The sequence below is a fragment of the Rhincodon typus genome, chromosome 12 (genome assembly GCF_021869965.1).
Source record: "Rhincodon typus isolate 14 chromosome 12, sRhiTyp1.1, whole genome shotgun sequence".
Classification (NCBI taxonomy): domain Eukaryota; kingdom Metazoa; phylum Chordata; class Chondrichthyes; order Orectolobiformes; family Rhincodontidae; genus Rhincodon; species Rhincodon typus.
In genome coordinates, this window is record NC_063343.1 from 40297433 (window position 1) to 40311904 (window position 14472).

Here is a 14472-nt window from a genome sequence, read left to right on the forward strand (position 1 = left end):
TTCCTTTATTTCCTTAGACATCCATGGCTGACTATTTCTTTTCCTACAATTCTTCCTTATCACTGAAATGTACTTCTGCTGAGCACTGTGAAAAATCGTTTTGAAAGTCCTCCACTGTTCCTCAATTGACCCACCATAAAGATTTTGCTCCCATTTTACTTTACCTAACTCCTCCCTCATCCCATCATAGTCTCCTTTGTTTAAGCACAGGATATTGGTACTGGATTTAACCGTCTCACACTCCATCTGTATTTTAAATTCGACCATACTGTGATCGCTCCTTCCGAGAGGATCCCTAACTGTGAGATCATTTATTATTCCTGTCTCATTACACAGGACTAGGTCTAGGATAGCTTCCTCCCTCATAGGTTCCATTACATATTGTTCAAGGAAATTATCGCAGATGCATTCTATGAATCCCTCCTCAAGGCTGCCATGACCGACCTGGTTTGACCAATCGATATGTGGATTAAAATCCCCCATGATAATTGCTGTACCATTTTTACATGCATTAGCTACTTCTATGTTTATTGCCCACCCCACCACGATGTCATTATTTGGTGGCCTATAGACCACACCTATAAGTGACTTCTTCTCCCTGCTATTCCTAAATTCCACCCAAATGGATTCAACCTTTTGTTCAGTAGAACCGATATCATCTCTCACTACCGCCCTGATATCATCCTTAAAAATCAGAGCGACACCACCTCCCTTACCTTCCTGTCTGTCCTTCCGCACAGTTTGATACCGCTGGATAATTAACTCCTAGTCATGACCATCCTGCAGCCATGTCTCTGTAATGGCCACTAAATCATACCCATTTATCATGATTTGCACTGTCAACTCATCCACCTTGTTTCGAATGCTCTGAGCATTCAGATAAAGTGCTCTTATGCCAGTTTTTGCACCTTCTTTTTGGGTCCTATCACCTCCATTACTAACAGCTATTGAGTTCTCCTTCCCTTTAACTTTTTTTCTAATTTTCAATGGAGTTGAAGCTTCCTCGTCTAATCTGCTGCTTTGCCTTACATTAATTGTTATACTTCCTGTACCCTCACTCCTCCCTTCCCCCCTACTTACTAGTTTAAAGTTCTATTGACCACCCTATTCACCCTTTTCGCCAGAACACTGGACCTGGCCCTGTTCAGGTGGAGTCCATCCCAGCGGTATAGATCTCTCCTGTCCCAGAACTGATGCCAGTGCCCCATGAAAAGCAAACCCTCTTTCCCACACCGCTCTTTTACCCACGTGTTTACTTCCCTGATCCTTGCCTCCCTATGCCTATTTGCACGTGGCTCGGGCAGCAATCCAGAGATTATGGCCCTTGAAGACCTGTTTTTTAATTTTGTTCCTAGCTTTTCATAATACTGAAACAGGTCTTTTTTCCTAGTCCTGCCTATGTTGTTGGTACCTACGTGGACCACAACAACTGTTGTCCCTGCCCACCGATCGAATTAACATTAGTTAATCTACCAGGTGTGACTGCCTCCTGGAACACAGCATCCAGGTATCTCTCCCCCTCCTGGATGTGCCGCAGTGTTTGGAGTTCGAATTCCAGCTCATCAATTTTGAGCCAGAGCTCCTCAAGCAGCCAACACTTGCTGCACATGCGGTCACTGCCATTCTCAATGGGATCAGCTAGCTTCCACACCATACAGCTACAACACATCACCTGACCTGCCACATAAATCTATAGTAAATAGTCAAATGGATTTGAAATGTAAAACATATTTGCTTGGTCAATCTTATTGACTGTTCTGGGTAAATAAGAGAGAATAGACAATGGTAATGCGGTAGATTAACTTAGTTAGATTTTTAAAAGACCATCAACAACATGCCCCGTAATAGAATAATAAATAAGGTTTCAGACTGGGCGGTCAGGGAATAAATGCTAGAAAGGCTTCAAGGCAGGGTGGGAGTAAAGAGTAGTTATTTAAGGTTGCAAAAAGTTGGAATTGGTGTCTCAAAGGACGAATGTTTTAATTGCTGCTGGTCACAATTACATTAGTGATTTAGACTTTGGAATTAAAAACAGAACTTTTAAATTTGCAGATGCTACTGCATTGGGAAAAGTAGTTAATACTGAAGTGGACTGCAAGAAATTAAACTTGCAGAATGAGCAAATAAATAGTGAATGAAGTTTGACACGGATAACACAGAAGGCGTGCTAATCTTATCAAACCTTGATTAAACCACATTGTGTCATGTGTGCGGTTCTAGTTGCCATTCATAAGAAGAGTAAAGAGCCACTTGGGAGAATGCAGAGCAGATAAAATTAGAAATCCATCAACTTATATATGGGGAGAAAAGGAAGGCTGAGGGTGACTTATCAGACACTTTTAAAATTGTGAAAGATTTTGATACAGTGTATGCAGACAGAATAACTAGATGCCATCAACATAAAAACAAACATAGAGTCATTGAGATCTACAATACAGGAAAAGACTGTTCAGCTTATCACATCTGGGCTGATCCAAAACAACCAGGAACTATTGCCCTAAAAGGTATAAGGTCGATGAATTAATGATGCAGACAGTTATTAATGGATATGATGTAATTGGGATCACGGAGATCTGGCTCCAGGGTGACCAAGGATGGGAACTCAACACCCAGGGGTATTCAATTTTCAGGAAGAATAGATGGAAAGGAAAGGGAGACGGGGTAGCCTTGCTGGTTAAGGAGGAGATTAACACAATAGTAAGGGAGGACATTAGCCTGAACAATGTGGAATCTGTATCGGTGGAGCTGCAGAAAACCAAACGGAAATAAAAATTAATGGAAATTGTATACCACCAAATAGTAGCTGTGATGTTGGGGATGGCATCAAATAGGAAATTACAGATGTTGTAGTAAAGGTACAACAGTTATTATGAGTGACTTCAAACTGCATATTGATTGGACTAACCAAACTGGTAGCAATGTGATGGAGGAGGATCTCCTAGAATGTATGAAGGATGGTTTCCTCAACCAATGTGTCAAGGAAACAACTAGAGAACAGATCATCCTAGACTGGGCATTGTGTAATGAGAGAGCATTAATTAGCAACTTTATGGTGTGAGATCCTTTTGGGAAAAGTGACTATAATATGGTAGAATTCTTCATTAGGGTGGAGAGTGATACTGTTAAATCTGAGACTAAGGTCCGGAACTTAAGGAAAGCTAACTTTCATGTTTTGGCTAGCATAAGCTGTCCAAGGATATTTAAGGGGTTGATTGTGGATAGACAATGGCAGACATTTGAAGAACACATGGATGAACTTCAACAATTATTCATCCCTGTCTGGTTTAACTGTAAAGCAAGGAAGATGGCTCAACCATGGCTAACAAGGGAAATCAGGGATAGTGTTAAAGCCAAAGAGGAGGCGTACGAATTGGCCAGAAAAAGCAGAAAACCTGAGGACTTGAAGAAATTTAAAATTCAGGCAAGGAGGACTAAGGGTTTAATTCAGAAGGGGAAAATAGAATATGAAAGTAAGCTTGCAGAAAATAAGACTGTAAAAGCTTCTATAGATATGTGAAGAGAAAAAGACAAATGTAGATTCCTTAGTTAGGATCAGGTGAATTCATAATGGACAACAAAGAGGTGGCAAAACAGTTGAACAAATGTTTTAGATCTTTCTTCACTAAGGACAACACAAATAATACTCCGGAAATGCCAGGGGACATAGGGTCAAGCATGACGAAGGAACTGCAGGAAATCCTTATTAGTTAGGAAATGGTATTGGGGAAATTGATGGAATTAAAACCCATAAGTCCTCAGGGTTTGATGACCTGCAACCCAGTGTATTTAAGGAAATGGCCCTAGAAGCAATGGATGCAATAGTGATCATTTTCCAGCATTCTATTGTGTCTGAATTAGTTCCAATGGATTGAAAGGTAGCTAATGTAACCCCACTCTTTTAAAAAGGGGGGAGAGAGAAAACAGGGAATTCTAGGCTAGTTAGCCTGACATCAGTGGTGGGGAAAATGCTGGAGTCAATATTAAGGATGTAAGAACCGAGCATTTGGAAAGTGGTGACAGAATCGGTCCCTGTCAGCATAGATTCACTAAAGGGAAATCATGTTTGACAAACCAGAGGGTCCTCATGTACAAACCTGGTGACCTCTTCAAAAAATGTAATCAAATTCATCAGACGTGACCTCTCTTTAACAAAATCATGCTGACTGTTCTTGATCAATCCCTGCCCCTCTGAATGCAGATTAATTCTGTCCCTCCGAATTGCTTCCAATAGTTTTCCCATCACCAAGGTTAGACTGTCTGGCCTACAGTCTCCTGGTTTATCTCTTGCTCCCTTCCTGAGTAACAGTACTACATTGGCTGCCCTCCAGTCTTCTGGCATCTGTCCTATGGCCAGAGAGGAATTGTCCTCACGGAGAGGAAGTGAAAACTTTTGCAAGTACCTCTGCTAATTCCTCCCTTGCCTCACTCAGCAACCAGTTTGTCCACTTTTCAGACTGCCAGACCACTTAGAGCTTCCTCTCTGTCTATTCTAATTTCTTGAATTGTATCACAGTCCTTCTCCCTGATTTCTACATCCATAGCATCTCTCTTACTAGTCAACACCAACTGGAAGTATTCAATTAGAATCCTACTTACATCCTCTGGCCCCATGCACAAGAAATCCAATAAGTAATTCAGCAGAAATGTTTTTTATGCAAAGACTAGTAAGAATGTGGAACTGATTAACACCAGAAGCAGAAACAAATAGTATGCATCCATTTCAGGCGAAGCAAGATAAGCAAATGAGGGAGAAAGGGATAGAAGATTATGATTATATTTTTAAATGAGAAAAAACTAAGAATAAGCTTTAGTGAAGCAGAATTGCAGGCAGGGATTGATTGGATCCAGTAGCCTGTTTTTGTGCTATATTATCTCTGTAAACCTATCATGAAAACAGGAGGTGAGGTTTTAACTCACACAAAACTCATTTTCATAATTCTTTTGGAATTCAGATGAGGCCCTACATAATCAAAACTTACAAAAAGGAAAATCAAGAAAATTAATCCACTCATTCCTCTAACATAAAAAGCACCAATAAATGAAAAAGATTACCAATGTGTGTTGTGAGGCACTGAAATGTAATGACTGGACTGTACTGGAAGTCTCAAATTTTATTATAACATAAAACAGCTACAAAACTCAAAACGTAAAACCAAACAGATAGTTCAGAAGTCAAAAGCTAAACTGCAGAAATATTAAACTGCAAAAATGCAAAGTCAACCAGCTGTTACAATCCAGCTGCCTCAATGAAATTTTTTAAACATTGGGTAAGATTATTAACTATGCCACAACAATGTTAAGTAGGTCATTAATAGTGCAGGACTGGTGTGCATATGCACCCTTTGCCACATTGCACCATTTGGCACTCATCAGAAGAAGGGGTATTTCTAGCTGTAGTATTTTATTTGGCAGTATTTTATTTGCCTACCAGCTTTCATTTGGTACCATGTTGAGACGATACTACATACAGCCCGGTTTTGGATGGGAATATAACTTCCCCCAGAAATACCCTGATCTATGAGGTCACTAGAAACTCAATATCACATTTACCAGCAGGATACTTTTTGTCATTGGTATCAATGATTTGGAGGTGAATATAGGGGGTATGATTCATAAGTTTGCAGATGACACCAAAATTGGTGGTGTAGTGGACAGCCAAGAAGGTTATTTCACAGTACAAAGGGTCATTGATCAGGAGGGCCGATGGACTGAGGAGTGGCAGATGGTGTTTACTTTAGATAATGTAAGGTGCTAGATTTTGGTAAGGCAAATCAGGGCAGGACTTATACTCTTAATAGTAAGGTCCTGGGCATGTTACTTTGGAGTGCGGGTTTACTTTTCCTTGTAAATTCAGTCACAGGTAGACAGGATAGTGAAGGTGGTGTTTGGTACACTTGCCTTTATTGGTCAGTGCCTTGAGTAAAGGAGTTGGGAGGTCATGCTGTGGTTGTACAGGACATGGTTCGGCCACTTTTGGAATACTGCCTTCAGTTCTAGTCTCCCTGCTATAGGAAAGATATTGTGGAACTTGAAAGGATTCAGAAAAGATATACAAGGATGTTGCCAGGGTTAGAGGGTTTGAGCTATAGGGAGAGGCTGAATAGGGTGGGGCTATTTTTGCTGTAGCGTCAGAGGCTGAGAGGTGACCTTATAGACATTTATTAAATCATGAGGGGCATGGATAGGGTGAACAGCCAAAGTCTTTTCTCCAGGTTAGGGGAATCCAAAACTAGAGGGCATAGGTTTAAGGGAGAGGGGAAAGATTTAAAAGTGACCTAGGGGGCAACCTTTTCACACAGAATGTGGTCCGCGGGTCAGCAAGTCGAGGATCCAGTTGAAGAGGGTGGAGTACAGTCCTAAGTCTCGGAGTTTAGAGATGAGTTTGATTAGAATTATGATGTTGAAGGCGGAGCCAAAGTCAATAAATAGGAGTCTGACCTAGGTGTTCTTGCTATCTAGATGTTTCAGGGATGAGTGCATTGCCAGGAGATGGTGTCTGCCGTGGACCTATTGTGACGGTATGTGAATCGTCATGGATTAAGGCAATTTGGGAGGCTGGAGTTGATATGAACCATGGCTAACCTCTCGAAGCACTTCATAATTAAGGATGTCAGAGCCAATGGGCATTGGTCATTAAGGAAGTATGTTCGTACGCTTAGTCTGGGACTCTAGTTTAGTCTGGTGTTGTCTCTTGGCATCCCTGATGGCCTTGCAAAGATTGTACCTAGATTTCCTGTTTAGGTCAGGGTCACCCAACTTGAAAGCCTCAGACTTGGACTTCAGTAGGGAGTGGATCTTCCGGTTCATCCATTGTATCCAGTTGGGGAACACTCAAATTAATGTAGTGTGGAGCTAGAGGAACACAGCAGGCCAGGCAGCATCAGAGGAGCAAGAAAGCTGACATTTCAGGTCGGGACCCTTCTCCAGAAGTTCAGACCCATTTCTGAAGTAAGGGCCCGACCCGAAATGTCAACTTTCCTGCTCCTTGATGCTGCCTGGCCTGCTGTGTTTCTCCAGCTCCACACTGTGTAATCTCTGACTCCTGCATCGGCAGTTCTTACTAACTCAAATTAATGTCTTTGGCACGTAATCCTTTACAGCCTTACTGATGAAGTCTGTGACGGTAGTGACATACTTAGGGTTACAGGTACAAAGGACAACAAGACATTGTGATGAAAAAGGAGTTGGAAGTTAGAAATGAAAATGGATTTTCCTATCAGAAAAAAAGTCATTTTCTTGTAGTCAATTCAGGAGTGCAAGCAAAAGGCAATAAGAGTATCCCCAGAATGGAAATACTTAAGTTTTAAATCATTTTGGGGAAAACAGGATGCTGATGGGTATTGACAAATAAAATAAGGAGTAAATTAAGTAAATTCAACAAAAAGCATTGCAATCAAGTGGCAATAATAAGGTTGAAGTGCATCAATATGATACTCCTGGGAATTAGCAGATATATTTCTACATTATAAATTAAACAAAAATTCAAATCTTCCACTTAGATTGAAATCTGACTCTACAATTTTGAACGTTAGATTCCAATTTCAATTAATCTTCAATAAATACAACACAAATGCGTTTTAGTACATTCCTAGAGTATTTTGCTTAAGACATTGCAAAGTTTACCAGTGTACTGTTAAAGGTTAGACTAGAAGCAAATATGCATTTATTACTGCTGGAATCATTAAATCCTTATTTGTTCCTTTAAATGCTTTGCTCCTGTTGTGAATGTTTTTCCATAGTGCAATGTACTTTGATGATAAGTCTCATAAAATCATCATACAGATCTTGCATGTAGATCTAAATGATCCCCTTATGAATTGTGCTTACATGCACAAGCAATGCAAAAATTTACACAATTAAGTTTGATCTACAGTGTACAAAAGCCTTGATGTTTTTTTATAGGTCCCTACATAATTGCTTTTTGTTTGTTTTTTAGTTTTATTAATCTGAAGTTCTGTGTTTAATTATCACTTTTGGTAAATACACTTCCAGCTAACATAAGTAACTTGAACCTCTATATGAACAAAATTATCAAATATCTGGTTGCACTTCCAAGTTGCTTCATGTAAATATACCACTTAATATGCTAGAGATTACTTTATCCGAATGAATTAGAATCTGTTTCTTCAGATCTGAAAACAGTGTTCAGAGCATTTTAACTAGGCTAGATGTTTTTACCTGTACTCACTACTCTTAATTGCTAAATAGAGAATAGACATGAAAGTGATTTTTTTAAACAGAATTTAAATTCCTTGTTAATGATTGAGAAATTCATCCATGATTACAGAAATATCAGGCTGAATCTTACAATGTTTGGCAAAGTGCAAGTGGCATGAATTTGTTGGAAGGTTTCTCACCATGAAGCCTGAGATTGCTCATTGTTTCTTTCCAGACTGGCCTCATTAAATAGCTACCTTGCCTCTATGATATCCCTCAAATTCGTTTCTAGCCTCATCTTACTACATGCCACTCCAGAACAACTTGTTATGTATTGCAACCTGGATAGAGTTACCTTTGCTGCTAAAGTACCAACCACCTTCCAGGGACCCATAGCCTGTAGATGGTGCCAGAGCTGCTCACTTCACACCTTAGACCATAAAATATTGGATGGCACTAAAAGATGCTGTATACCTTCATTCTTGTGGTTGCAACTACAATGGCATTTGCTCTCACAGCTGGCGATGAAAAGTGAAGTTATATTTACAGATGCGACAATATATTTACAGTGACTTGTCACCAGTGCCACCTATGTACCCTCAGAAAGTTGTCTTCTTCCTTTCACTCCCGCTACATCCCGGTGCAGTCCTGGGTTCTGCAGCTGGATGGAGAGAGCATGCCCTAGAGTTTTTTTCAGATTTGTTCACAGGATATGGACACCACTGGCAAGGGTAGCATTTATTGCCCATCCCTAATTGCCCAGAGGGCAGTTAAGAGTTGACCACATTGCTGAGAGTCTGGAGTCACATGCAGGCTAGAACAGTAATGACAGTAAATTTCCTTCCCTAAAGGACATTAGTGAACCAGATTTTTTCTTACACCAATCAACAATGGCCACACGGTCACCATTAGGACAGCTCTTTATTCCAGATTTTATTACATTCAATTGTCACCATTTGTCATGAAGGGATTTGAACCTATGAGGCAAAACATTGGCCTGGGTTCTGGATTGCTGGTCTAATGACATTCCTACTATGGCACCACCTGGCCTTAGCATGTCTGGAGTGTCCTCTGAGACTTTTATGGGGCCTCTGTGTGATTCCTAATCCTATCAAATGCCTACTGGCATTCCTTGTCTCCCTGTGAGGAAGGGGCACGTGGAATGAGCTCAAAAGTCCCCCGCCCCCCTCTCACCTTGTCATTGGTGCTTTGCACCATTAGGTAGGGTGATAGAAGGCAGAACAGTGCACAAATCAAGCATGCTCTGAGGCCACAGTGTCCCGACCATGTTGCTGCAGTCCTGCAGACTTTGTGCGAGGGTTGTCCAGTGTCCTAGACAAACCTGCCTACTGCCCCTATGTCTGTTTGTGCATTTAAATGAAGTTTCCAATTGACGCTTAGTAATCCTCCTGCCTGTTGCTGAGCAGGTGCCTGGTCTCCAGCAGTCCTCAGAGTACCAGCAATGTGGGACCTTTCGTCTTCAACCAACTGCCTAGACACGACAATGTGGTACTCACAGTAGGGTCTCCCTACTTTAATCAAGCTAAAATATGCAGCAGAGTGTTAGTATCTGAGCTGGTGGAGGGTGCAGGAAGCAGCCTTGCTGGTGTTTCTTCCAAATGGTTTGTGGCTATTTCCTTAAAGGTGCAGGAGGAGATGTCTTGCAAGGCCACAGTCTTGAAAGTAGAGTGTGAAAGAATAAGTCATGAAAAGGAAAATGAAGTCCAGGATTTTAAAAGTACATTCATGGTGGTGGTAATGGGAGAACAGCACAGCGGTGGGCAATGAATTTTACTTGACTATTGGGATATGAAGGTTTTGGGATCACCACATGAGTCATCACAGTCCTCACCAGCTAGGGCAAGAATCCTTCCTTGTAGGGTTTAGGGAGATGAATGTCTAGTGTAAAGAATGCATCTTTTTAGTTTTTGTGTCTTAAGAAATCATATAATGAGAAAGAACTGTTTTTAAAAACAGGATTTACCAGCGTGGCTGCATAATTTCATAGCAAGGAATTTGGTACCTACCGTGAACTCTGTTTTTGTGGCTGTGATTTCTTGCAACGTACAGATGATCAGGAGCCAAAGAGTTGTTTTACAAGTGAAGCTAGTTGAGTAGGTTGGAACTGAAAGCAAGTTGCAGAGTGAGAATGACACAGAAGTGTTTGCTGCTGTCCTCCCCAGCAGAAGTTGCCTGTTCTCTACAGTGAACCCTCAATTTCAACTTAACGAAAATGTGTTGCCTTTCCTGCAGCAATTGCTGCTAGTTGTGTCTTTTGAGTTGATAAATTTTCCAAGTGAATCAGTGCCCTGTACTTCTAATAAACCAGGGGAAGTTTCCCGAGAAAGACAACTGAACGGGGAGATCTTATAGAAACATATAAGATTATGAAGGGAATAGATAAAGTGGAGGCAGGGAGGTTGTTCCCACTAGCAGGTGAAACTAGGACTAGAAGGCATCGCCTCAAAATAAAGGGAAGCAGATGTAGGACTGAGGTCAGGAGGAACTTCTTCACCCGAAGGGTTGTGAATCTGTGGAATTTCCTGCCCAGTGAAGCGGTTGAAGCTACCTCGCTGAATGTTTTTAAGGCAAGGCTAGATAAATTTTTGAACAGTAAAGGAATTAAAGGTTATGGTGAGTGGGTGGGTAAGTGGAGCTGAGTCTCAAAAAGATCAGCCATGATCTTATTAAATGGCAGGGCAGGCTCGAGGGGCCAGATGGCCTACTCCTGCTCCTAGCTCTTATGTTCTTATGCTCTTAACACCAAGGATCTGGACAGCAGAAAAAGGGGTCATCTCAACATTGGAATCAAGCAGCCAATTGAACTGACTTTCCAGTTTCTTTTTCTTTAACTTCACCGATAATCTATTTTCCCCATTTGTGTTTGTGTGTGTGTGTGCATGTGCGTGTGTACAAGCATAAGGGGATTTAGATTAGGGGACTAAGGTTTTAGTTAGTGTGTCAGTGGTTTATATCTGTTTACCTGTTTTGTGGATGCTAAAGGCCGCCAGCATAACAACAACAATTTGATTATGTCCTAGGTAGCTGAACAGCTTGTGCGTGTGAATGATACTGCTAGAAGCCTTTGGATTGCTGAAAGTGTACATGGTGCATCTCTCTCCCTCTTCAATAAAATTCCTAAAGTCTGAAGAAAGTCAGGTTACTTTCTCCAACCAGTTGCTGTAAACTATTGCTTCTAAACAATCAGTCAGAGACTTCATAATTTGTTTTTTAATTTCTCTGTGCCTTCTGTGAAGAGGTGAGAGATTTGACGGAAAATATCCAAAAACCGAAAGACATAGAAACAAAGGGAACATGCCATCATAATATTTAAGAAGTATTTAGATGTTCACTTGTGATGTTAATACTTACAAGGCTATGGGCTAAGTGCTGGCAAATGGGATTAGAATAGTTAGGAGCTTGTTTTAGAACATAGAACACAGAACATTACAGCGCAGTACAGGCCCTTCAGCCCTCGATGTTGCACCGACCTGTGAAACCAGTCTGAAGCCCATCTAACCTACACTATTCCATTATCATCCATATGTTTATCCAATGACCATTTAAATGCCCTTAAAGTTGGCGAGTCGACTACTGTTGCAGGCAGGGCATTCCACGCCCTTACTACTCTCTGAGTAAAGAACCTACCTCTGACATCTGTCCTATATCTATCACCCCTCAATTTAAAGCTATGTCCCCTCATGCTAGCCATCACCATCCAAGGAAAAAAGCTCTCACTGTCCACCCTATCTAATCCTCTGATCATCTTGTATGTCTCTATTAAGTCACTTCTTAACCTTCTTCTCTCTAACGAAAACAGCCTCAAGTCCCTCGGCCTTTCCTCATAAGACCTTCCCTCCATACCAGGCAACATCCTGGTGAATCTCCTCTGCACCTTTTCCAATGCTTCCACATCCTTCCTATAATGCGGCGACCAGAACTGTACGCAATACTCCAAGTGCGGCCGCACCAGAGTTTTGTACAGCTGCAACATGACCTCATGGCTCCAAAACTCAATCCCTCTACCAATAAAACCTAACACACCATACGCCTTCTTAACAACCCTATCAACCTGGGTGGCAACTTTCAGTGATCTATGCACATGGACACCGAGATCTCTCTGCTCATCCGCACCACCAAGAATCTTACCATTAGCCCAGTACTCTGTATTCCTGTTACTCCTTCCAAAGTGAATCACCTCACACTTTTCCGCATTAAACTCCATTTGCCACCTCTCAGCCCAGCTCTGCAGCTTATCTATGTCCCTCTGTAACCTGCAACATCGTTCCGCACTATCTACAACTCCACCGACTTTGGCGTCATCCGCAAATTTACTAACCCATCCTTCTACACCCTTATCCAGGTCATTTATAAAAATGACAAAAGCAGTGGCCTCAAAACAGATCCTTGCGGTACACCACTAGTAACTGAACTCCAGGATGAACATTTCCCATCAACCACCACCCGCTGTCTTCTTACAGCTAGCCAATTTCTGATCCAAACCGCTAAATCACCCTCAATCCCATGCCTCCATATTTTCTGCAATAGCCTACCGTGGGGAACCTTATCAAACGCTTTACTGAAATCCAAATACACCACATCAACCGCTTTACCCTCATCCACCTGTTTGGTCACCTTCTCAAAGAACTCAATAAGGTTTGTGAGGCACGACCTACCCTTCACAAAACCGTGTTGACTATCCCTAATTAAATTATTCCTTTCTCGATGATTATAAATCCTATCTCTTATAATCTTTTCCAACACTTTACCCACAACCGAAGTAAGGCTCACTGGTCTATAATTACCAGGGTTGTCTCTACTCCCCTTCTTGAACAAGGGGACAACATTTGCTATCCTCCAGTCTTCTGGCACTATTCCTGTAGGCAATGACGACATAAAGATCAAAGCCAAAGGCTCTGCAATCTCCTCCCTAGCTTCCCAGAGAATCCTAGGATAAATCCCATCCGGCCCAAGGGACTTATTTATTTTCACTGGCATAGACTTGATGGGCCGGAGTCTAAAACTCCCTTTCTCATAGCACTGTTTGTATATAGAATTATAGAAATGTATAGCACAGAAACAAGCCCTTCAGTCCAACTCGTCCATACCAACCAGATATCCTAAATAAATCTAGCCGCATTTGGTCCATATCCCTTTAAACCCTTCCTATTCATATACCCATCCAGATGAGTTTTACATGTTGTAATTGTACCAGCCTCCAAACTTCCTCTGGCAGCTCATTCCATACACTCTCAACCCTCGGCATGAAAAATTCCCGTCTTGGGTCACTTTTAAATCTTTCCCCTCTTACCTCAAACCTATGTCCTCTAGTTTTGGACTCCTGACCCCAGGGGAAAAACCGTGTCTATTTATCCTGCCCATGCCCCTCATGATTTTATAAACCTCTTTAAGGTCACCTTTCAGCCTCCAACGCTCCAGGAAAAATAGCCCCAGTCTATTCAGCCTCTCCGTATAGCTCAAACCCTTCAAACCCGGCAACATTCTTGTAAATTTTTTCTAGACCCTTTCAAGTTTCACAACATCCTTCCTATAGCAGGGAGACCAGAACTGCATGCAGTATTCCAAAAGTGGCTGAACCAATCTGCTGTACAGCCGCAACATGACCTCCCAACTCCTATACTCAATGCACTGACCAATAAAGGCAAGCATACCAAATGCCTTCTTCACTATCCTATCTACTTGTGACTCCACTTTCAAGGAACTATGAACTTGCACTCCAAGGTCTCTTTGTTCAGCAATACTCCCCAGGATATTACCGTGTATAAGTCCTGCCCTGATTTGCCTTACCAAAATACTGCACCTCACATTTATCTAAATTAAACTCCATCTGCCACTCCTTGGCCCATTGGCCCATCTGATCAAATCCCATTGCACTCTGAGGTAACCTTCTTCACTGTACACTACACCTCCAATTTTGCAAACTTACTAACCGTACCTCCTACGTTCACATCCAAATCATTTATATAAATGACGAAAAGCAGTGGACCCAGCGCCGATCCTTGAGGCACACCGCTTGTCACAGGCCTCTATATCTAGGGCAGATGAACAGCAATGGGTTATAAAGAATTTAGCAACATCTTCTCAAGTGCAATTAGGAATGCACATCAAATACTGGCCTTGCCAGTGACATTCACATCTCAAGAAAGGATGGACTGACCATTTGAAAGGTTTGTATACCAATTTAAGATTCACATATATTACTGATGGTTACTCCTTACAGCTATGCTAGTGCCAGGAATAAAATAAAAGATTCTTTTGTAATTGCGTCTGCCTAATAACCCACTTGTGAAAGCT